The sequence below is a fragment of the Eubalaena glacialis genome, chromosome 14 (genome assembly GCF_028564815.1).
Source record: "Eubalaena glacialis isolate mEubGla1 chromosome 14, mEubGla1.1.hap2.+ XY, whole genome shotgun sequence".
Lineage (NCBI taxonomy): Eukaryota > Metazoa > Chordata > Mammalia > Artiodactyla > Balaenidae > Eubalaena > Eubalaena glacialis.
This window is the reverse complement of record NC_083729.1, coordinates 69,756,654-69,778,761: the sequence shown is the minus strand read 5'-3', so window position 1 is coordinate 69,778,761 and position 22,108 is coordinate 69,756,654.

Here is a 22,108-nt window from a genome sequence, read left to right as displayed (position 1 = left end):
AGCTAATTAAAATTCTTCCAATTTTTTTTTACTATGAAAGGAGATAGAGGTAGTGTAGTAGTGATAGAAAGATGGGAGGTTGAAATAAAATAGGTTAGTTATCCTTTGCTATGTAACAAATTATCCTAAACAAAGCTTAAAACAATGAACACTTATTATCACACATAATTCCTGAGTCTCAGGACTCTTGGAACTGTTGAACTGGGTGGTAGTAACAGGATCTCTCATGAGGTTGCAGTCAAACAGTCTGTCTGGGATGCAGTCTCTAAAGAATTTACTGGGACTGGAAGTTCAGCTTCCAAGCTCACTCATGTAACATTATACAGGATGCTTCATTTCCTCACCACATGAATGTCACCATGGGACTGGTCGTGATATGGCTACCCCCAGGCAAGTGATCCAAGGAAAAAAGATAGAGAGAGCAAGAGAGCAAGAGAGCAAGTAAGAGGGAGCCTGCACTCAAAATGGAAGATGCATTCATTTTATAACCTTAACCTGTAAGTGACATACCATCACTTCTGCTGAATTCTATTTGTTAGGAGCAAGTTGCTAAATCCAGCACACACCTAAGGGGAAAGGAATTAACCTCCACTCTGAAGAAAGAAATATATTTAAAAAACAAAAAACAAACAAAAAAACGTTGTGGACATACATTTTAGAAACAAGTGGGCTATATTTTCAATCTAAAGAGATTTGAAAATATTTAAATACAGATAGAAAGTACCTAGCAGAGATAAAGTGGTGGATATTTCTGTGTATTAGCATCTACTTCCTCTGTGTGTTCAGTAGTAAGATCATTTGCTAAAGGTGTTTTGGTAGGTGGTAGATTTAAAGGTATAAGTTAAATGAAAATAATTGAAATAGTGATTTAGGGAAACAATACAGAACACTAAATCTAGAGACATAGATAAGAATGATTTAAAGCTATAACATAATTCTAAATTATGTAGATAATTCTACATAGCTTGCATGAATACCTTGATAAAATAGATATGTTTCTATGAAAATGAAGATTACTATAGCTGTCTCCAGAGAAATTAGAAATCCTAGTTTTAAGGTTTTCCAGGAATGAATCAAACACACACACAACAGCACTGCATACAAAATATTTGACTATAGAATTCCTTCAAATATTTATGAAACTATAAAATTCACCTTATATATAAACTCTTACAGAGCTTATAAAAATAATTTTTTTAAAATAACTTTATTTTTTTTTTAAACATCTTTATTGAAGTATAATTGCTTTACAATGGTGTGCTAGCTTCTGCTTTACAACAAAGTGAATCAGTTACACATATACATATGTTGCCATATCTCTTCCCTCTTGCATCTCCCTCCCTCCCACCCTCCCTATCCCACCCCTCTAGGTGGTCACAAAGCACCAAGCTGATCTCCCTGTGCTATGTGGCTGCTTCCCACTAGTTATCTATTTTACATTTGCTAGTGTATATATGTCCATGACACTCTCTCACCCTGTCACATCTCACCCCTCCCCCTCTCCATATCCTCAAGTCCATTCTCTAGTAGGTCTGTGTCTTTATTCCCATCTTGCCACTAGGTTCTTCATGACCTCTTTTTTTTTTTTTTCCCTTAGATTCCATATATATGTGTTAGCATACTGTATTTCTTTTTCTCTTTCTGACTTACTTCACTCTGTATGACAGACTCTAACTCCATCCACCTCATTACAAACACCTCCATTTCATTTCTTTTTATGGCTGAGTAATATTCCATTGTATATATGTGCCACATCTTCTTTATCCATTCATCCTATGATGGACACCTAGGTTGCTTCCATGTCCTGGCTATTGTAAACAGAGCTGCAATGAATATTTTGGTACATGACTCTTTCTGAATTATGGTTTTCTCAGGGTATATGCCCAGTAGTGGGATTGCTGGGTCATATGGTAGTTCTATTTTTAGTTTTTTAAGGAACCTCCATACTGTTCTCCATAGTGTCTGTATCAATTTACATTCCCACCAACAGTGCAAGAGTGTTCCCTTTTCTCCACACCCTCTCCAGCATTTATTGTTTCTAGATTTTTTGATGATGGCCATTCTGACTGGTGTGAGATGATACCTCATTGTAGTTTTGATTTGCATTTCTCTAATGATTAATGATGTTGAGCATTCTTTCATGTGTCTGTTGGCAATCTGTATCTCTTCTTTGGAGAAATGTCTGTTTAGGTCTTCTGCCCATTTTTGGATTGGGTTGTTTGTTTTTTTGTTCTTGAGCTGCATGAGCTGCTTGTAAATCTTGGAGATTAATCCTTTGTCCGTTGCTTCATTTGCAAATATTTTCTCCCATTCTGAGGGTTGTCTTTTGGTCTTGTTTATGGTTTCCTTTGCTGTGCAAAAGCTTTTACGTTTCATTAGGTCCCATTTGTTTATTTGTGTTTTTATTTCCATTTCTCTAGGACCTGGGTCAAAAAGGATCTTGCTGTGACTTATGTCATACAGTGTTCTGCCTATGTTTTCCTCTAAGAGTTTGATAGTGTCTGGCCTTACACTTAGGTCTTTAATCCATTTTGAGTTTATTTTTGTGTATGGTGTTAGGGAGTGTTCTAATTTCATACTTTTACATGTACCTGTCCAATTTTCCCAGCACCACTTATTGAAGAGGCTGTCTTTTCTCCACTGTATATGCTTGCCTCCTTTATCAAAGATAAGGTGACCATATGTGCGTGGGCTTATCTCTGGGCTTTCTATCCTGTTCCATTGATCTATATTTCTGTTTTTGTGCCAGTACCAAACTGTCTTGATTACTGTAGCTTTGTAATATAGTCTGAAGTCAGGGAGCCTGATTCCTCCAGCTCCATTTTTCGTTCTCAAGATTGCTTTGGCTATTCGGGGTCTTTTGTGTTTCCATACAAATTGTGAAATTTTTTGTTCTAGTTCTCTGAAAAATGCCAGTGGTAGTTTGATAGGGATTGCATTGAATCTGTAGATTGCTTTGGGTAGCAGAGTCATTTTCACAATGTTTATTCTTCCAATCCAAGAACATGGTATATCTCTCCATCTATTTGTATCATCTTTAATTTCTTTCATCAGTGTCCTATAATTTTCTGCATACAGGTCTTTTGTCTCCTTAGGTAGGTTTATTCCTAGGTATTTTATTCTTTTTGTTGCAATGGTAAACGGGAGTGTTTTCTTAATTTCACTTTCAGATTTTTCATCATTAGTATACAGGAATGCAAGAGATTTCTGTGCATTAATTTTGTATCCTGCTACTTTACCAAATTCATTGATTAGCTCTAGTAGTTTTCTGGTAGCATCTTTTGGATTCTCTATGTAGAGTATCATGTCATCTGCAAACAGTGACAGCTTTACTTCTTCTTTTCCGATTTGGATTCCTTTTATTTCTTTTTCTTCTCTGATTGCTGTGGCTAACACTTCCAAAACTCTGTTGAATAATAGTGGTGAGAGTGGGCAACCTTGTCTTGTTCCTGATCTTAGTGGAAATGGTTTCAGTTTTTCACCATTGAGGACAATGTTGGCTGTGGGTTTGTCATATACGGCCTTTATTATGTTGAGGAAAGTTCCCTCTATGCCTACTTTCTGCAGGACTTTTATCATAAATGGGTGTTGAATTTTGTCGAAAGCTTTCTCTGCATCTATTGAGATGATCATATGGTTTTTCTCCTTCAATTTGTTAATATGATGTATCACGTTGATTGATTTGTGTATATTGAAGAATCCTTGCATTCCTGGAATAAACCCCACTTGATCATGGTGTATGATCCTTTTAATGTGCTGTTGGATTCTGTTTGCTAGTATTTTGTTGAGGATTTTTGCATCTATGTTCATCAGTGATATTGGCCTGTAGTTTTCTTTCTTTGTGACATCTTTGCCTGGTTTTGGTATCAGGGTGATGGTGGCCTCGTAGAATGAGTTGGGGAGTGTTCCTCCCTCTGCAATATTTTGGAAGAGTTTGAGAAGGATAGGTGTTAGCTCTTCTCTAAATGTTTGATAGAATTCGCCTGTGAAGCCATCTGGTCCTGGGCTTTTGTGTGTTGGAAGATTTTTAATCACAGTTTCAATTTCAGTCTTGTGATTGGTCTGTTCATATTTTCTATTTCTTCCTGGTTCAGTCTCGGCAGGTTGTGCATTTCTAAGAATCTGTCCATTTCTTCCAGGTTGTCCATTTTATTAGCATAGAGTTGCTTGTAGTAATCTCATGATCGTTTGTATTTCTGCAGTGTCAGTGGTTACTTCTCCTTTTTCATTTCTAATTCTATTAATTTGAGTCTTCTCCTTTTTTCTCTTGATGAGTCTGGCTAATGGTTTATCAATTTTGTTTATCTTCTCAAAGAACCAGCTTTTAGTTTCATTGATTTTTGCTATTGTTTCCTTCATTTCTTTTTCATTTATTTCTGATCTGATCTTTATGATTTCTTTCCTTCTGCTAGCTTTGGGGTTTTTTTGTTCTTCTTTCTCTAATTGCTTTAGGTGCAAAGTTAGGTTGTTTATTCGAGATGTTTCCTGTTTCTTGATGTAGGCTTGTATTGCTATAAACTTCCCTCTTAGAACTGCTTTTGCTGCATCCCATAGGTTTTGGATCGTCGTGTCTCCATTGTCATTTGTTTCTAGGTATTTTTTGATTTCCCCTTTGATTTCTTCAGTGATCACTTCGTTATTAAGTAGTGTATTGTGTAGCCTCCATGTGTTTGTATTTTTTACAGATCTTTTCCTGTAATTGATATCTAGTCTCATAGCGTTGTGGTCGGAAAAGATACTTGATACGATTTCAATTTTTTAAAATTTACCAAGGCTTGATTTGTAACCCAAGATATGATCTATCCTGGAGAATGTTCCATGAGCACTTGAGAAGAATGTGTATTCTGTTGTTTTTGGGTGGAATGTCCTATAAATATCAATTAAGTCCATCTTGTTTAATGTATCATTTAAAGCTTGTGTTTCCTTATTTATTTTCATTTTGGATGATCTGTCCATTGGTGAAAGTGGGGTGTTAAAGTCCCCTACGATGATTGTGTTACTGTCGATTTCCCCTTTTATGGCTGTTAGTATTTGCCTTATGTATTGAGATGCTCCTATGTTGGGTGCATAAATATTTACAATTGTTATACCTTCCTCTTGGATCGATCCCTTGATCATTATATAGTGTCCATCTTTGTCTCTTGTAATTGTCTTTATTTTAAAGTCTATTTTGTCTGATATGAGAATTGCTACTCCAGCTTTCTTTTGATTTCCATTTGCATGGAATATCTTTTTCCATCCCCTCACTTTCAGTCTGTATGTGTCTCTAGGTCTGAAGTGGGTCTCTTGTAGACAGCATATATATGGGTCTTGTTTTTGTATCCATTCAGCCAGTCTGTGTCTTTTGGTGGGAGCATTTAATCCATTTACATTTAAGGTAATTATCGATATGTATGTTCCTATTCCCATTTTCTTAAATGTTTTGGGTTAGTTATTGTAGGTGTTTTCCTTCTCTTGTGTTTCTTGCCTAGAGAAGTTCCTTTAGCATTTGTTGTAAAGCTGGTTTGGTGGTGCTGAACTCTCTCAGCTTTTGCTTGTCTGTAAAGTTTTTAATTTCTCCATCAAATCTGAATGAGATCCTTGCTGGGTAGAGTTATCTTGGTTGTAGGTTTTTCTCCTTCATCACTTTAAGTATATCCTGCCACTCCCTTCTGGCTTGCAGCGTTTCTGCTGAAAGATCAGCTGTTAACCTTATGGGGATGCCCTTGTGTGTTATCTGTTGTTTTTCCCTTGCTGCTTTTAATATGTTTTCTTTATATTTAATTTTTGATAGTTTGATTAATATGTGTCTTGGTGTGTTTCTCCTTGGATTTATCCTGTATGGGACTCTCTGTGCTTCCAGGACTTGATTAACTATTTCCTTTCCCATATTAGGGAAGTTTTCAACTATAATCTCTTCAAATATTTTCTCAGTCCCTTTCTTTTTCTCTTCTTCTTCTGGGACCCCTATAATTCGAATGTTGGTGCGTTTAATGTTGTCCCAGAGGTCTCTGAGACTGTCCTCAGTTCTTTTCATTCTTTTTTCTTTATTCTGGTCTGCAGTAGTTATTTCCACCATTTTATCTTCCAGGTCACTTATCCGTTCTTCTGCCTCAGTTATTCTGCTATTGATCCCATCTGGAGTATTTTTAATTTCATTTATTGTGCTTGTCATCGTTTCTTGGTTCCTCTTTAGTTCTTCTACGTCCTTGTTAAATGTTTCTTGCATTTTGTCTATTCTATTTCCAAGACTTTGGATCATCCTTACTATCATTATTCTGAATTCTTTTTCAGGTAGACTACCTATTTCCTCTTCATTTGTTAGGTCTGGTGTGTTTTGACCCTGCTCCTTCATCTGCTGTGTGTTTTTCTGTCTTCTCATTTTGCTTATCTTACTGTGTTTGGGGTCTCCTTTTCACAGGCTGCAGGTTCGTAGTTCCCGTTGTTTTTGGTATCTGTCCCCAGTGGCTAAGGTTGGTTCAGTGGGTTGTGTAGGTTTCCTGGTGGAGGGGACTAGTGCCTGTGTTCTGGTGGATGGGGCTGGATGTTGTCTTTCTGGTGGGTTCGTCCACGTCTGGTGGTGTGTTTTGGGGTGTCTGTGGCCTTATTATGATTTTAGGCAGCCTCTCTGTTAATGGATGGGGCTGTGTTCCTCTCTTGCTAGTTGTTTGGCATAGGGTGTCCAGCACTGTAGCTTGCTGGTCGTTGAGTGAAGCTGGGTCTTGATGTTGAGATGGAGATCTGTGAGAGATTTTCGCCGTTTGGTATTACGTGGAGCTGGGAGGTCTCTTGTGGACCAGTGTCCTGAAGTTGGCTCTCCCACCTCAGAGGCACAGCCCTGATGCCTGGCTGGAGCACCAAGAGCCTTTCATCCACACGGCTCAGAATAAAAGGGAGAAAAAAATGGAAAGAAAGAAAAAAAGAGGATAAAATAAAATAAAATAAAGCAATTATAATAAAAATAAGAAAAAAAATTATTAAGAGTAAATTTATTAAGAAAAAAATTTTTTTTTTAATTTTTAAAAATAGATTTATTAATTTTTTATACTAAAAATAAGAAAAAAATTATTTAGAAAAAATTTATTAAGAAAAAAAATTTTTTAATTTTTTAAAATAAAAAATATGAAAAAACTTATTAAAAATTTTTTAAAAATAGAAAATAAGGAAAAAATTATTAAGAAAACATTTATTAGGGAAAAAAAAAATTTTTAAGCCAAAAAAAAAAAAACGGACGGACCTAACCCTAGGACTAACAGTGAGAGCAAAGCTATACAGACAAAATCTCACCCAGAAGCATACACATCTACACTCACAAAAAAAAGGAAAAGGGGAAAAGTTAATATATCCTGCTCCCAAAGTCCATCTCCTAAATTTGGGATGATTCGTTGTCTATTCAGGTATTCAACAGATGCAGGCACATCAAGTTGTTTGTGGAGCTTTAATCCGCTGCTTCTGAGGCTGCTGGGAGAGATTTCCCTTTCTCTTCTTTGTTCGTACAGCTCCCGGGGTTCAGCTGTGGATTTGGACCCGCCTCTGCGTGTAGGTCCCCTGAGGGCGTCTTTTCCCCGCCCAGACAGAACGGGGTTAAAGGAGCAGCTGCTTCGGGGGCTCTGGCTCAGTCAGGCCGGGGGGAGGGAGCGGTACGGAGGAGGCGGGGCGAGCCTGCGGCGGCAGAAGCCGGCGTGACGTTGCAGCAGCCTGAGACGCGCCGTGCGCTCTCCCGGGGAAGTTGTCCCCGGATTCCGGGAGCCTGGCCGTGGCGGGCTGCACAGGCTCCCGGGAGGGGCGGTGTGGAGAATGACCTGTGCTTGCCCACAGGCTGTTTGGTGGCGGCAGCAGCAGCCTTAGCGTCTCATGCCCGTCTCTGGGGTCCGCGCTGATAGCCGCGGCTTGCGCCCGTCTCTGGAGTTCGTTTAAATGGCGCTCTGAATCCCCTCTCCTTGCACGCCGCGAAACAAAGAGGCAAGAAAAAGTCTCCTGCCTCTTCAGCAGCTGCAGACTTTTTCTCGTGCACCCTCCCGGCTAGTTGTGGTGTGCTCGACCCTTCAGGCTGTGTTCACGCAGCCAACCCCAGTCCTCTCCCTGGGATCCGACCGAAGCCCGCGCCTCAGCTCCCAGCCCCCGCCCACCCCGGCGGGTGAGCAGACAAGCCTCTCGGGCTGGTGAGTGCTGCTCGGCGCCGAGCCTCTGTGCGGGAATCTCTCCGTTTTTCCCTCTGCGTCCCTGTTGCTGTGGGATCCGCGCTGATAGCCGCGGCTCGCGCCCGTCTCTGGAGCTCGTTTAGGCGGCGCTCTGAATCCCCTCTCCTTGCGTGCCGCGAAACAAAGAGGCAAGAAAAATTCTCTTGCCTCTTTGGCAGCTGCAGTCTTTTTCCCGGACTCCCTCCCGGCTAGCACCGAAGCCCGAGCCCCAGCTCCCAGGCCCCGCCCGCCCCGGCGGCTGAGCAGACAAGCCTCTCGGGCTGGTGAGTGCTGGTCGGCACCGCTCATCTGTGCGGGAATCTCCGCTTTGCCCTCCGCACCAATGTGGCTGCGCTCTCCTCCGTGGCTCCGAAGCTTCCCCCCTCTGCTACCCGCAGTCTCTGCCCACGAAGGGGCTTCCTAGTGTGTGGAAACCTTTCCTCCTTCACAGCTCCCTCCCACTGGTGCAGGTCCCGTCCCTATTCTTTTGTCTCTGTTATTTCTTTTTTCTTTTGCCCTACCCAAGTACGTGGGGATTTTCTTGCCTTTTGGGAGGTCTGACGTCTTCTGCCAGCGTTCAGTGGGTGTTCTGTAGGAGCAGTTCCACGTGTAGATGTATTTCTCATGTATCTGTGGGGAGGAATGTGATCTCCGCGTCTTACTCTTCCGCCATCTTGCCCCTCCCTCCTAAAATAACTTTTATTGGAATAAAATTGACTTACAATGTTGTGTTAGTTTCAGGTGTACAGCAAAGTGAAGCAGTTATACATATACATATATCCACTCTTTTTAGATTCTTTTCCCATATAAGTTATTACAGAGTATTGAGTAGAGTTGCCTGTGCTATACAGTTAAGTCCTTATTTGTTAATCTATTTTATATATAGGCGTCTGTATGTGTCAAACCCAATCTCCCAATTTATCCCTCCCCCCATCCTTTCCCCCCGGTAACCATAAGTTTGTTTTCTACATCTGTGACTCTATTTCTCTTTTGTAAATAAGTTCATTTGTGCCATTTGTTTTTAGATTCTACATTAACTGATCTCATATGATATTTTTCTTTCTCTGTCTGCTTCACTCAGTATGACAATCTCTGGGTCTGTGCATGTTGCTGCAAATGGCATTTGTTTCATTCTTTTTTTATGGTTGAATAATATTCCATTGTATATATGTACCACATCTTCTCTATCCATTCATTTGTTGATGTATATTTTTTTAAAAAAATTATTGGAATAGAGTTGATTTCCAATATTGTGTTAGTTTCAGGTGTATAGCAAAGTGAATGAGTTATACATACACAGATATCCACTGTTTATTTATTTATTTGTTATTTGTTTAGATTCTTTTTCCCTACAGGCCATTACAGAGTATTGAGTAGAGTTCCCTGTTTTATACAGCAGGTTCTTATTAGTTATTTATTTTCTCTATAGTAGTGTGTATATGTCAGTCCCAATCTCCCAATTTAACCCTCCCCCCCCCCTTATTCCCTGGTAACCATAAGTTTGTTATCTACATCCACGACTCTACTTCTGCTTTGTAAATAAGTTCATTTGTACCCTTTTTTTAGATTCCACATATAAGTGATATCATATGATATTTCTCTTTCTCTCTCTGACTTACTTCACTCAATATGACAGTCTTTAGGTCCATCCATGTTGCTGCAAATGCCATTATTTTGTTCTTTTTTATGTCTGAGTAATATTCCACTGTATATATGTGTAGCACATCTTCTTTATCCATTCCTCTGTTGATGGACATTTAGGTTGCTTCCATGTCCTGGATATTGTAAATAGTGCTGCAATGAACATTGGAGTGCATGTATCTTTTTGAATTATGGTTTTCTCAAGGTATATGTCCAGGGGTGGGATTGCAAGGTCATATAGTAGTTCTATTTTTAGTTTTTTAAGGAATCTCCATACTGTTCTCCATAGTGGCTGTACCAATTTACATTCTCACCAACAGTGCAGGAGGGTTCCCTTTTCTCCACACCCTCTCCAGCATTTATTGTTTGTAGAGTTTTTGATGATGGCCATTCTTAACAGTGTAAAGTGATATCTCATTGTAGTTTTGATTTGCATTTATCTAATATTAGTGATGTTGAGCACCTTTCCATGTGCTTTTTGGCCATCTGTATGTCTTCTTTGGAGAAATGTCTATTTAGATCTTCCACCCATTTTTTGGATTGGGTTATTTGTTTTTTGGGGTTTTTTTGTTTTTTGTTTTTTGTTTGATATTTAGCTGTATGAGCTGTCTGTATGATTTGGAGACTAATCCCCTGTTGGTTGCATAGATAGCAAATATTTTCTCCCATTCTGAGGGTTGTCTTTTTCTTTCATTTATGGTTTCCTTTTCTGTGCAAAAGGTTTTGAGTTTAATTAGATCCCATTTATTTATTTTTGTTTTTATGTTATTACTCTAGGAGGTGGATCAAAAAAGATCTTCCTGTGATTTATGTCAAAGAGGGTTCTGCCTATGTTTTCCTCTAACACTTTTATAGTGTCCGGCCTTACATTCAGGTCTTTAATCCATTTTGAGTTTATTTTTGTGTATGGTGTTAGGGAATGTTCTAATTTCATTATTTTCCATATAGCTGTCCAGTTTTCCCAGTGCCACTTATTGAAGAGACTGTCTTTTCTCCATTGTATATTCTTGTGTCCTTTGTCATAGATTAGGTGACCATATGTGCGTGGGCTTATCTCTGGGCTTTCTATCCTGTTCCATTGATCTATATTTCTGTTTTTGTGCCAGTACCATACTATCTTGATTACTGTAGCTTTGTAGTATAGTCTGAAGTCAGGGAGCCTGATTCCTCCAGTTCCATTTTTCGTTCTCAAGATTGCTTTGGCTATTCAGGGTCTTTTATGTTTCCATACAAATTGTAAAATTTTTGTTCTAATTCTGTGAAAAATGCCATTAGTAATTTTATAGGGATTGCACTGAATCTGTAGATTGCTTTGGGTAGTATAGTCATTTTCACAATATTGATTCTTCCAATCCAAGAACATGGTATATATCTACATCTGTTTGTGCTGTCTTTGATTTCTTTCATCAGTATCTTATAGTTTTCTGAATAGAGGTCTTTTGCCTCCTTAGGTAGATTTATTCCTATGTATTTTATTCTTTTTTGTGATGGTAAACGAGTTTGTTTCCTTAATTTCTCTTTCTGATCTTTCATTTTTAGTGTATACAAATGCAAGGGATATCTGTGTATTAATTTTGTATCCTGCAAATTTACCAAATTCATTGATGAGCTCTAGGAGTTTTGTGGTAACACCTTTAGGATGTTCTATGTATGGTATCATGTCATCTACAAACAGTGACAATTTAACTTATTCTTTTCCAATTTGGACTCCTTTTATTTCTTTTTCTTTTCAGATTGCCATAACTAGGACTTCCAAAACTATGTTGAATAATAGTGGCAAAAAAGGACATCCTTTTCTTGTTCCTGATCTTAGAGGAAATGTTTTCAGTTTTTCAACATTGAGATTGTGTTTGCTGTGGCTTTGTCGTATATGGCCTTTATTATGTTAAGTTAGGCTCTCTCTATGTCCACCTTCTGGAGTGTTTTTATCATAAATGGGTGTTGAATTTTGTCAAAAGTTTTTCTGCATCTACTGAGATGATCATGTGGTTTTTATTCTCCAATTTATTAGTATGGTGCATCACACTGATTGACATTTTTTTTTAACATCTTTATTCGACTATAATTGCTTTACAATGGTGTGTTAGTTTCTGCTTTATAACAAAGTGAATCAGTTATACATATACATATGTTCCCATATCTCTTCCCTCTTGTGTCTCCCTCCTTCCCATCCTCCCTATCCCACCCCTCTAGGTGGTCACAAAGTACCGAGCTGATCTCCCTGTGCTATGCGGTTGCTTCCCACTAGCTATCTATTTTACATTTGGTAGTGTATATATGTCCATGCCACTCTCTCACTTTGTCACAGCTTACCCTTCCCCTCCCCATATCCTCAAGTCCATTCTCTAGTAGGTCTGTGTCTTTATTCCTGTCTTGCCACTAGGTTCCTCATGACCTTTTTTTTTTTCCTTAGATTTCATATATATGTGTTAGCATACTGTATTTGTTTTTATCTTTCTGACTTACTTCACTCTGTATGACAGACTCTAACTCCATCCACCTCACTACAAATACCTCCATTTCATTTCTTTTTATGGCTGAGTAATATTCCATTGTATATATGTGCCACATCTTCTTTATCCATTCATCCGATGTTGGACACTTAGGTTGCTTCCATGTCCTGGCTATTGTAAATAGAGCTGCAATGAACATTTTGGTACATGACTCTTTTTGAATTATGGTTTTCTCAGGGTATATGCCCAGTAGTGGGATTGCTGGGTCATACGGTAGTTCTATTTTTAGTTTTTGAAGGAACCTCCATACTGTTCTCCATAGTGTCTGTATCAATTTACATTCCCACCAACAGTGCAAGAGTGTTCCCTTTTCTCCACACCCTCTCCAGCATTTATTGTTTCTAGATTTTTTGATGATGGCCATTCTGACCGGTGTGAGATGATATCTCATTGTAGTTTTGATTTGCATTTCTCTAATGATTAATGATGTTGAGCATTCTTTCATGTGTCTGTTGGCAATCTGTATATCTTCTTTGGAGAAATGTCTATTTAGGTCTTCTGCCCATTTTTGGATTGGGTTTTTTGTTTTTTTGTTATTGAGCTGCATGAGCTGCTTGTAAATCTTGGAGATTAATCCTTTGTCAGTTACTTCATTTGCAAATATTTTCTCCCATTCTGAGGGTTGTCTTTTGATCTTGTTTATGGTATCCTTTGCTGTGAAAAAGATTTTAAGTTTCATTAGGTCCCATTTGTTTATTTGTGTTTTTATTTCCATTTCACTAGGAGTTGGGTCAAAAAGGATCTTGCTGTGATTTATGTCAGCGTGTTCTGCCTATGTTTTCCTCTAAGAATTTGATAGTGTCTGGCCTTACATTTAGGTCTTTAATCCATTTTGAGTTTATTTTTGTGTATGGTGTTAGGGAGTGTTCTATTTTCATACTTTTACATGTACCTGTCCAATTTTCCCAGCACCACTTATTGAAGAGGCTGTCTTTTCTCCACTGTATATGTTTGCCTCCTTTATCAAAGATACGGTGACCATATGTGCATGGGTTTATCTCTGGGCTTTCTATCCTGTTCCATTGACCTATGTTTCTGTTTTTATGCCAGTACCAAAATGTCTTGATTACTGTAGTTTGTAATATAGTCTGAAGTCAGGGAGCCTGATTCCTCCAGCTCCATTTTTCATTCTCAAGATTGCTTTGGCTATTCAGGGTCTTTTGTGTTTCCATACAAATTGTGAAATTTTTTGTTCTAGTTCTGTGAAAAATGCCAGTGGTAGTTTGATAGGGATTGCATTGAATCTGTAGATTGCTTTGGGTAGTAGAGTCATTTTCACAATGTTGATTCTTCCAATCCAAGAACATGGTATATCTCTCCATCTATTTGTATCATTTTTAATTTCTTTCATCAGTGTCTTAAAATTTTCTGCATACAAGTTTTTTGTTTCCTTAGGTAGGTTTATTCCTAGATATTTTATTCTTTTTGTTGCAATGGTAAATGGGAGTGTTTTCTTAATTTCACTTTCAGAATTTTCATCATTAGTGTATAGGAATGCAAGAGATTTCTGTGCATTAATTTTGTATCCTGCTACTTTACCAAATTCATTGATTGGCTATAGTAGTTTTCTGGTAGTGTCTTTAGGATTCTCTATGTATAGTATCATGTCATCTGCAAACAGTGACAGCTTTACTTCTCCTTTTCCGCTTTGGATTCCTTTTATTTCTTTTTCTTCTCTGATTGCTGTGGCTAACACTTCCAAAACTATGTTGAATAATAGTGGTGAGAGTGGGCAACCTTGTCTTGTTCCTGATCTTAGTGGAAATGGTTTCAGTTTTTCATCATTGAGGACAATGGTGGCTGTGGGTTTGTCATATATGGCCTTTATTATGTTGAGGAAAGTTCCCTCTATGTCTACTTTCTCCAGGCCTTTTATCATAAATGGGTGTTGAATTTTGTCGAAAGCTTTCTCTGCATCTATTGAGATGATCATATGGTTTTTCTTCTTCAATTTGTTAATATGATGTATCACGTTGATTGATTTGCATATATTGAAGAATCCTTGCATTCCTGGGATGGACCCCACTTGATCATGCTGTATGATCCTTTTAATGTGCTGTTGGATTCTGTTTGCTAGTATTTTGTTGAGGATTTTTGCATCTCTGTTCATCAGTGATATTGGCCTGTAGTTTTCTTTCTTTGTGACATCTTGTCTGGTTTTGGTATCAGGGTGATGGTGGCCTCGTAGAATGAGTTGGGGAGTGTTCCTCCCTCTGTTGTATTTGGAAGTTTGAGAAGGATAGGTGTTGTCAGCTCTTTTCTAAATGTTTGATAGAATTCGCCTGTGAAGCCATCTGGTCCTGGGCTTTTGTTTGTTGGAGGATTTTTAATCACAGTTTCAATTTCAGTGCTTGTGATTGGTCTGTTCATATTTTCTATTTCTTCCTGGTTCAGTCTCGGCAGGTTGTGCATTTCTAAGAATCTGTCCATTTCTTCCAGGTTGTCCATTTTATTGGCATAGAGTTGCTTGTAGTAAACTCTCATGATCGTTTATATTTCTGCAGTGTCAGTTGTTACTTCTCCGTTTTCATTTCTAATTCTATTGATTTGAGTCTTCTCCCTTTTTCTCTTGATGAGTCTGGCTAATGGTTTATCAATTTTATTTATCTTCTCAAAGAACCAGCTTTCAGTTTTACTGATTTTTGCTATTGTCTCCTTCATTTCTTTTTCATTTATTTCTGATCTGATCTTTATGATTTCTTTCCTTCTGCTAGCTTTGGGGTTTTTTTGTTCTTCTTTCTCTAATTGCTTTAGGTGCAAGGTTAGGTTGTTTATTCGAGATGTTTCCTGTTTCTTGATGTAGGCTTGTATTGCTATAAACTTCCCTCTTAGAACTGCTTTTGCTTCATCCCATAGGTTTTGGGTCATCGTGTCTCCATTGTCTTTTGTTTCTAGGTATTTTTTGATTTCCCCTTTGATTTCTTCAGTGATCACTTCGTTATTTAGTAAGGTATTGTGTAGCCTCCATGTGTGTGTACTTTTTACAGATCTTTTTCTGTAATTGATGTCTAGTCTCATAGCGTTGTGGTCAGAAAAGATACTTGATATGATTTCAATTTTCTTAAATTTACCAAGGCTTGATTTGTGACCCAAGATATGATCTATCCTGGAGAATGTTCCATGAGCACTTGAGAAAAATGTGTATTCTGTTGTTTTTGGGTGGAATGTCCTATAAATATCAATTAAGTCCATTTTGTTTAATGTATCATTTAAAACTTGTGTTTCCTTATTTATTTTCATTTTGGATGATCTGTCCATTGATGAAAGTGGGGTGTTAAAGTCCCCTACTATGATTGTGTTAATGTCGATTTCCCCTTTTATGGCTGTTAGTATCTGCCTTATGTATTCAGGTGCTCCTATGTTGGGTGCATAAATATTTACAATTGTTATACCTTCTTTTTGGATCGATCCCTTGATCATTATATAGTGTCCTTCTTTGTCTCTTGTAATAGTCTTTATTTTAAAGTCTATTTTGTCTGATATGAGAATTGCTGCTCCAGCTTTCTTTTAATTTCCATTTGTTTGGAATATCTTTTTCCATCCCCTCACTTTCAGTCTGTATGTGTCCCTAGATCTGAAGTGGGGCTTTTGCAGACTGCATATATACAGGTCTTGTTTTTGTATCCATTCAGCCAGTCTGTGTCTTTTGGTGGGAGCATTTAATCCATTTACATTTAAGGTAATTATCGATATGTATGTTCCTATTCCCATTTTCTTCAATGTTTTGGGTTTCTTATTGTAGGTGTTTTCCTTCTCTTGTGTTTCTTGCCTAGAGAAGTTCCTTTAGCATTTTTTGTAAAGCTGAATTGGTGGTGCTGAACTCTCTCAGCTTTTGCTTGTCTGTAAAGGTTTTAATTTCTCCATCAAATCTGAATGAGATCCTTGCTGGGTAGAGTAATCTTTATTGTAGGTTTTTCTCCTTCATCCCTTTAAGCATATCCTGCCACTCCCTTCTGGCTTGCAGAGTTTCTGCTGAAAGATCAGCTGTTAACCTTATGGGGATGCCCTTGTGTGTTATTTGTTGTTTTTCCCTTGCTGCTTTTAATATGTTTTCTTTATATTTAATTTTTGATAGTTTGATTAATATGTGTCTTGGCGTGTTTCTCCTTGGATTTATCCTGTATGGGATTCTCTGTGCTTCCAGGACTTGATTAACTACTTCCTTTCCCATATTAGGGAAGTTTTCAACTATAATCTCTTCAAATATTTTCTCAGTCCCTTTCTTTTTCTCTTCTTCTTCTGGGACCCCTATAATTCGAATGTTGGTGCATTTAATGTTATCCCAGCGGTCTCGGAGACTGTCCTCAGTTCTTTTCATTCTTTTTTCTTTATCCTGCTCTGCAGTAGTTATTTCCACCATTTTATCTTCCAGGTCACTTATCCATTCTTCTGCCTCAGTTATTCTGCTATTGATCCCATCTAGAGTATTTTTAATTTCATTTATTGTGTTTTTCATCATTGCTTGGTTCCTCTTTAGTTCTTCTACGTCCTTGTTAAATGTTTCTTGCATTTTGTCTATTCTATTTCCAAGATTTTGGATCATCCTTACTATCATTATTCTGAATTCTTTTTCAGGTAGACTACCTATTTCCTCTTCATTTGTTAGGTCTGGTGTGTTTTGACCCTGCTCCTTCATCTGCTGTGTGTTTTTCTGTCATCTCATTTTGCTTATCTTACTGTGTTTGGGGTCTCCTTTTCACAGGCTGCAGTTTCGTAGGTCCCGTTGTTTTTGGTATCTGTCCCCAGTGGCTAAGGTTTGTTCAGTGGGTTGTGTAGGTTTCCTGGTGGAGGGAACTAGTGCCTGTGTTCTGGTGGATGAGGCTGGATCTTGTCTTTCTGGTGGGCCTGTCCACGTCTGGTGGTGTGTTTTGGGGTGTCTGTGGCCTTATTATGATTTTAGGCAGCATCTCTGCTAATGGATGGGGCTGTGTTCCTGTCTTGCTAGTTGTTTGGCATAGGGTGTCCAGCAATGTAGCTTGCTGGTGGTTGAGTGAAGCTGGGTCTTGATGTTGAGAAGGAGATCTCTGAGAGATTTTTGCCATTTGGTATTACGTGGAGCTGGGAGGTCTCTTGTGGACCAGTGTCCTGAAGTTGGCTCTTCCACCTCAGAGGTACAGCCCTGATGCCTGGCTGGAGCACCAAGAGACTTTCATCCACACGGCTCAGAATAAAAGGGAGAAAAAATAGAAAGAAAGAAAGAAAGAGGATAAAAAATAAAATAAAATAAAATAAAATAAAGCTATTATAATAAAAAATAAGAAAAAAATTAAGAAAACAAATTTTTTTTAATTTTTAAAATAAATTTATTAATTTTTTATAATAAAAAGAAAAAAATTAAGAAAAAATTTATTAAAAAGAAAATGTTTTAATTTTTTAAAATGAATGATAAGAAAAACTTTATTAAGAAAAAAATTTTTTCAAGTAAAAAAAAAAACAAAAACAACGAACAGACCGAACCCTAGCAGAAATGGTGAAAGCAAAGCTATACAGACAAAATCTCACTCAGAAGCATACACATATACACTCAAAAAAAAAGGAAAAGGGGAAAAATAAATATATCCTGCTTCCAAAGTCCACCTCCTGAATTTGGGATGATTCATTTTCTATTCAGGTATTCAACAGTTGCAGGTACATCAAGTTTTTTGTGGAGCTTTAATCTGCTGCTTCTGAGGCTACTGGGAGAAATTTCCCTTTCTCTTCTTTGTTCGTACAGCTCCCGGGGTTCAGCTTTGGATTTGGACCAGCCTCTGCGTGTAGGTCACCTGAGGGCGTCTGTTTTTCACTCACACAGGACAGGGTTAAAGGAGCAGCTGCTTTGGGGGCTCTGGCTCACTCAGGCCGCGGGGAGGGAGGGGTACGGATGTGGGGCGAGCCTGCGGCGGCAGAGGCCGGCGTGACGTTTCAGCAGCCTGAGGCATGCCGTGCGTTCTCCCGGGAAAGTTGTCCCTGGATCAAGGGAGCCTGGCAGTGGCAGGCTGCACAGGCTCCCGGGAGGGGCAGTGTGGATAGTGACCTGTGCTCACACACAGGTTTCTTGGTGGCGGCAGCAGCAGCCTTAGCGTCTCATGCCCGTCGCTGGGGTCTGCCCTGATAGCCGCGGCTGGCGCCCGTCTCTGAAGCTCTTTTAGGCAGCGCTCTGAATACCCTCTCCTCGCGCTCCACAAAACAAAGAGGCAAGAAAAAGTCTCTTGCCTTTTCAGCAGCTGCAGACTTTTTCCCGGACTCCCTCCCGGCTAGCTGTGGTGCGCTAACCCCTTCAGGCTGTGTTCACGCAGCCAACTCCAGTCCTTTCCCTGCAATCCGACCAAAGCCGGAACCTCAGCTCCCAGCCCCCACCCGCTCCAGCGGGGGAGCAGACAAGCCTCTCGGGCTGGTGAGTGCTGCTCGGCACTGATCCTCTGTGTGGGAATCTCTCCGCTTTGCCCTCTGCACTCCTGTGGCTGCGCTCTCCTCCGTGGCTCTGAAGCTTCCCCCCTCTGCCACCTGCAGTCTCCACCCAAGAATGGGCTTCCTAGTGTGTGGAAACCTTTCCTCCTTCACAGCTCCCTCCCACTGGTGCAGGTCCCATCCCTATTCTTTTGTCTCTGTTATTTCTTTTTTCTTTTGCCCTACCCAAGTACGTAGGGAGTTTCTTGCCTTTTGGGAGGTCTGACATCTTCTGCCAGCGTTCAGTGGGTGTTCTGTAGGAGCAGTTCCACGTGTAGATGTATTTCTAATGTATCTGTGGGAAGGAAGGTGATCTCCGCGTCTTACTCTTCCGCCATCTTGCCCAGACCCCTGATTGACATTTGTATATTAAAGAATACTTGCATCCCTGGGATAAATCCCATTTGATGATGTGTATGATCCTTTCAATGTGTTGCTGGATTCTGTTTGCTGGTATTTTGTTGAAGATTTTTGCATCTATGTTCATCAGTGATATTGGCCTGTAGTTTTCTTTTCTTGTGATATCTTTGTCTGTTTTTGGTATCACAGTGATAGTGACCTCATAGAATGAGCTTCAGAGTCTTCTTTCCTCTGTAATTTTTGGAAGAGTTTGAGAATGATAGGCATTAGCTCTTCTCTAAATGTTTGATAGAATTTGCTTGTGAAGCCATCTGGTCCTGGACTTTTGTTTGTTTGAAAATTTTTCTCACAGTTTCAATTTTATTACTTGTGATTGGTCTGTTCGTATTTTCTATTTCTGTCTGGTTCAGTCTTGGAACATTGTACCTTTCTAAGAATTTGTCCATTTCTTCCAGGTTATCCATTTTATTGGCAGATAGTTGCTTGTGGCAGTTCCTTTTTTTTTTTTTTTTTCCCAAAGGTAATATTTGTTTTTATTATTATTCTGTGAAAGTAGTAAGTTAATCTGATAAATTGGGACTAAGTTAGGCTAATAGGAAAATCAAGGAAAAAATATCTTTAAGAGATGAGTGCCAAAGAACAGAAAGGAATCATTTATGGAAAATTTTTCTGGAAATAATATTTCCAAAACATGGGAACAGCAAATGCAAAGGCCCTGAGGCAAGATGAAGCTTAACTACAATCAAGGAACACAAAGAAGCTAAAAGGTTAGGTCAGGAGATAACCACACAAATTTACGCCAGCTGGTCCCTAACGTCAAGTCTACCTAGATATATTCTTGAGTTGAGTTAGACATATATATCATCCAAAAAACAAAAAAAAAGTTGACTCCAAAATTACCCTGGAAATTCTGAGTGAGACTCTTTACAAAGGCACAATCATATTAAAGATCACAGCCATCATTCTCCAAACTCCACTCTGGCCATCACTTGCAGGCATTTAACAGGGGTGTTTAATATCCTCTCTAAAATACTGGGCAGGAAGATCAAACATCCTAGAATGTCTGCACCGTGCACCTAGTGTCTCACAATTGAAAAGTAGCTGGAGCTCACTCTGCTGATGGCTTTGCCATTTTTTTTTTTTTTTTTTTTTTTTTTTTACCTTTTATTAAGGGTCTTATCTCTTTTAAGAACTGGGATATATTTTTTGAGGGAAATAAACTATAGGAAAATTCAACTGACAGAGATCATACTGTACTTGACTTTTCTGTTCTTTGCTACATTTATTTGTTGAGACAAACGTCTGTTCTTAGCCTTTTTTTAATGGCTCTGTTAAATATAACAGACACACAGTAAACTGCACATACTTAAAGAACACAATTTAAGTTCTGAAATATGCATATACCCATGGAACTGCCAACACAATCAAGAAAAGGAACATATCCATCACTTGCAAGTGTTTTTATGCCTCATTCATAAAGCCCCTTTTTTTCCCTCACATTCCACCTCCCCGCATCCCCAAGTGACCACTGATATGCTTTCTATCGTTATAGATGTGTTTTCATTTTCCTAGACATTTATATAAATGGATTCACACAGTGAGGACTCTTTTATCTGGCTTCTTTCACTCAATGTAATTATTTTGAAAGTAATTCATATTTTTGTGGGTATCAATAGTTTATTACTTTGTTTTGCTGAGTAGTGTTTCACTGTATGAGTATACCGCAGTATGTTTATTCATTCGCCTGTTGATGGGTGCTCGAGGTTGTTACAATTCTGTCTATTAAAAATAAAGATGCTATGATGATCCATGTACAAGTCTTTGTATGAACATATGCTTTCATTTTTCTTGCATAAATATCTAGGTGCAGAAAGGCTGGATCATACAGTAGGTGTATGCTCAACTTATAAAGAAACAACCAAACTGTTGACTGAAGTGACTGTACCATTTTCCTTCCCACTAGCAGTGTAAAAGACTTCCAGTTCCTACACTGCCTCACCAATACTTGGTGTGGTTGGACTTTTCTTTTTTTCTTTCTTTTTTTGAAAAAACTTTGCATTACATTTAATAAAAGTTTAGGGAGATCTTTGTGGTACATTAGTGAAGTTATTTGGGGAAACTTTAGCCATGTACATTGTGTTGGAGAGGCACCAAGAGTTCAATAATTCTCAAATTTTGAGTACACAGTTGCCTTACATGTAGGCATGGTGGCAGCCATGTACATAACAAAGCTTTGGAGGATGTTGTATTAGTCAGTTCTTGCTGTGTTAATGCTTTGGAACAAATTGCCCCAAAACTCAGTTACATAAACAAGAATTTATTTTTCTTGGACCTATGGGCTAGCTGCAGTGGCTCTCTTTTAGACCTCTAGATGGCTGGTTCTGCTCTGTGTTTTGGGTCAGTTTGAGGTCTGTCCCACACATCTTCCTCTGGAGTCCAACTGTGAGGCCACAGCTCCCAGGCCCTGTCTTCTCACAAAACTCACTGAAACATAAGAGGTGAGCCCAACCGCACAAGCCCATTTAAGGTCTCTGTGGCTCATTTAAGGCCATCATGTCTGCTCACACTTCATTGCCCAAAACATGTCAGAGATGTAAGTTGTATTTAGAATATGTGTATTTGTTTAAAGCTGGGTGCTCTCACAGAAGAATATTACATTTTGGACAGTGTTACCTTACAATTTCATTGGCATTTGCAAACGTGATAAACGTCACGTGCACTTTTTCACCTTTGAGCACTTTTTGAAATTGTGGGACCATTTCTATGGGAAAAGAGGAAGGTACACTTTAGAATTCAACTCTAGTTATGGCATTGTTGGGAGAAGAGTTAATGATGATAAGGCCAATACAAATGAAATATTTGGGATTCACATATTCATCATTAACATCAGCATTCTACAGAACATTCCTGGAGAATTGTGATGCTAGCTTTAGGTGATTTCTATCATGAATCATTAGAATTTGACAAAGCCACCTCAGTAAAACATACATCATACAGTACATCACATTT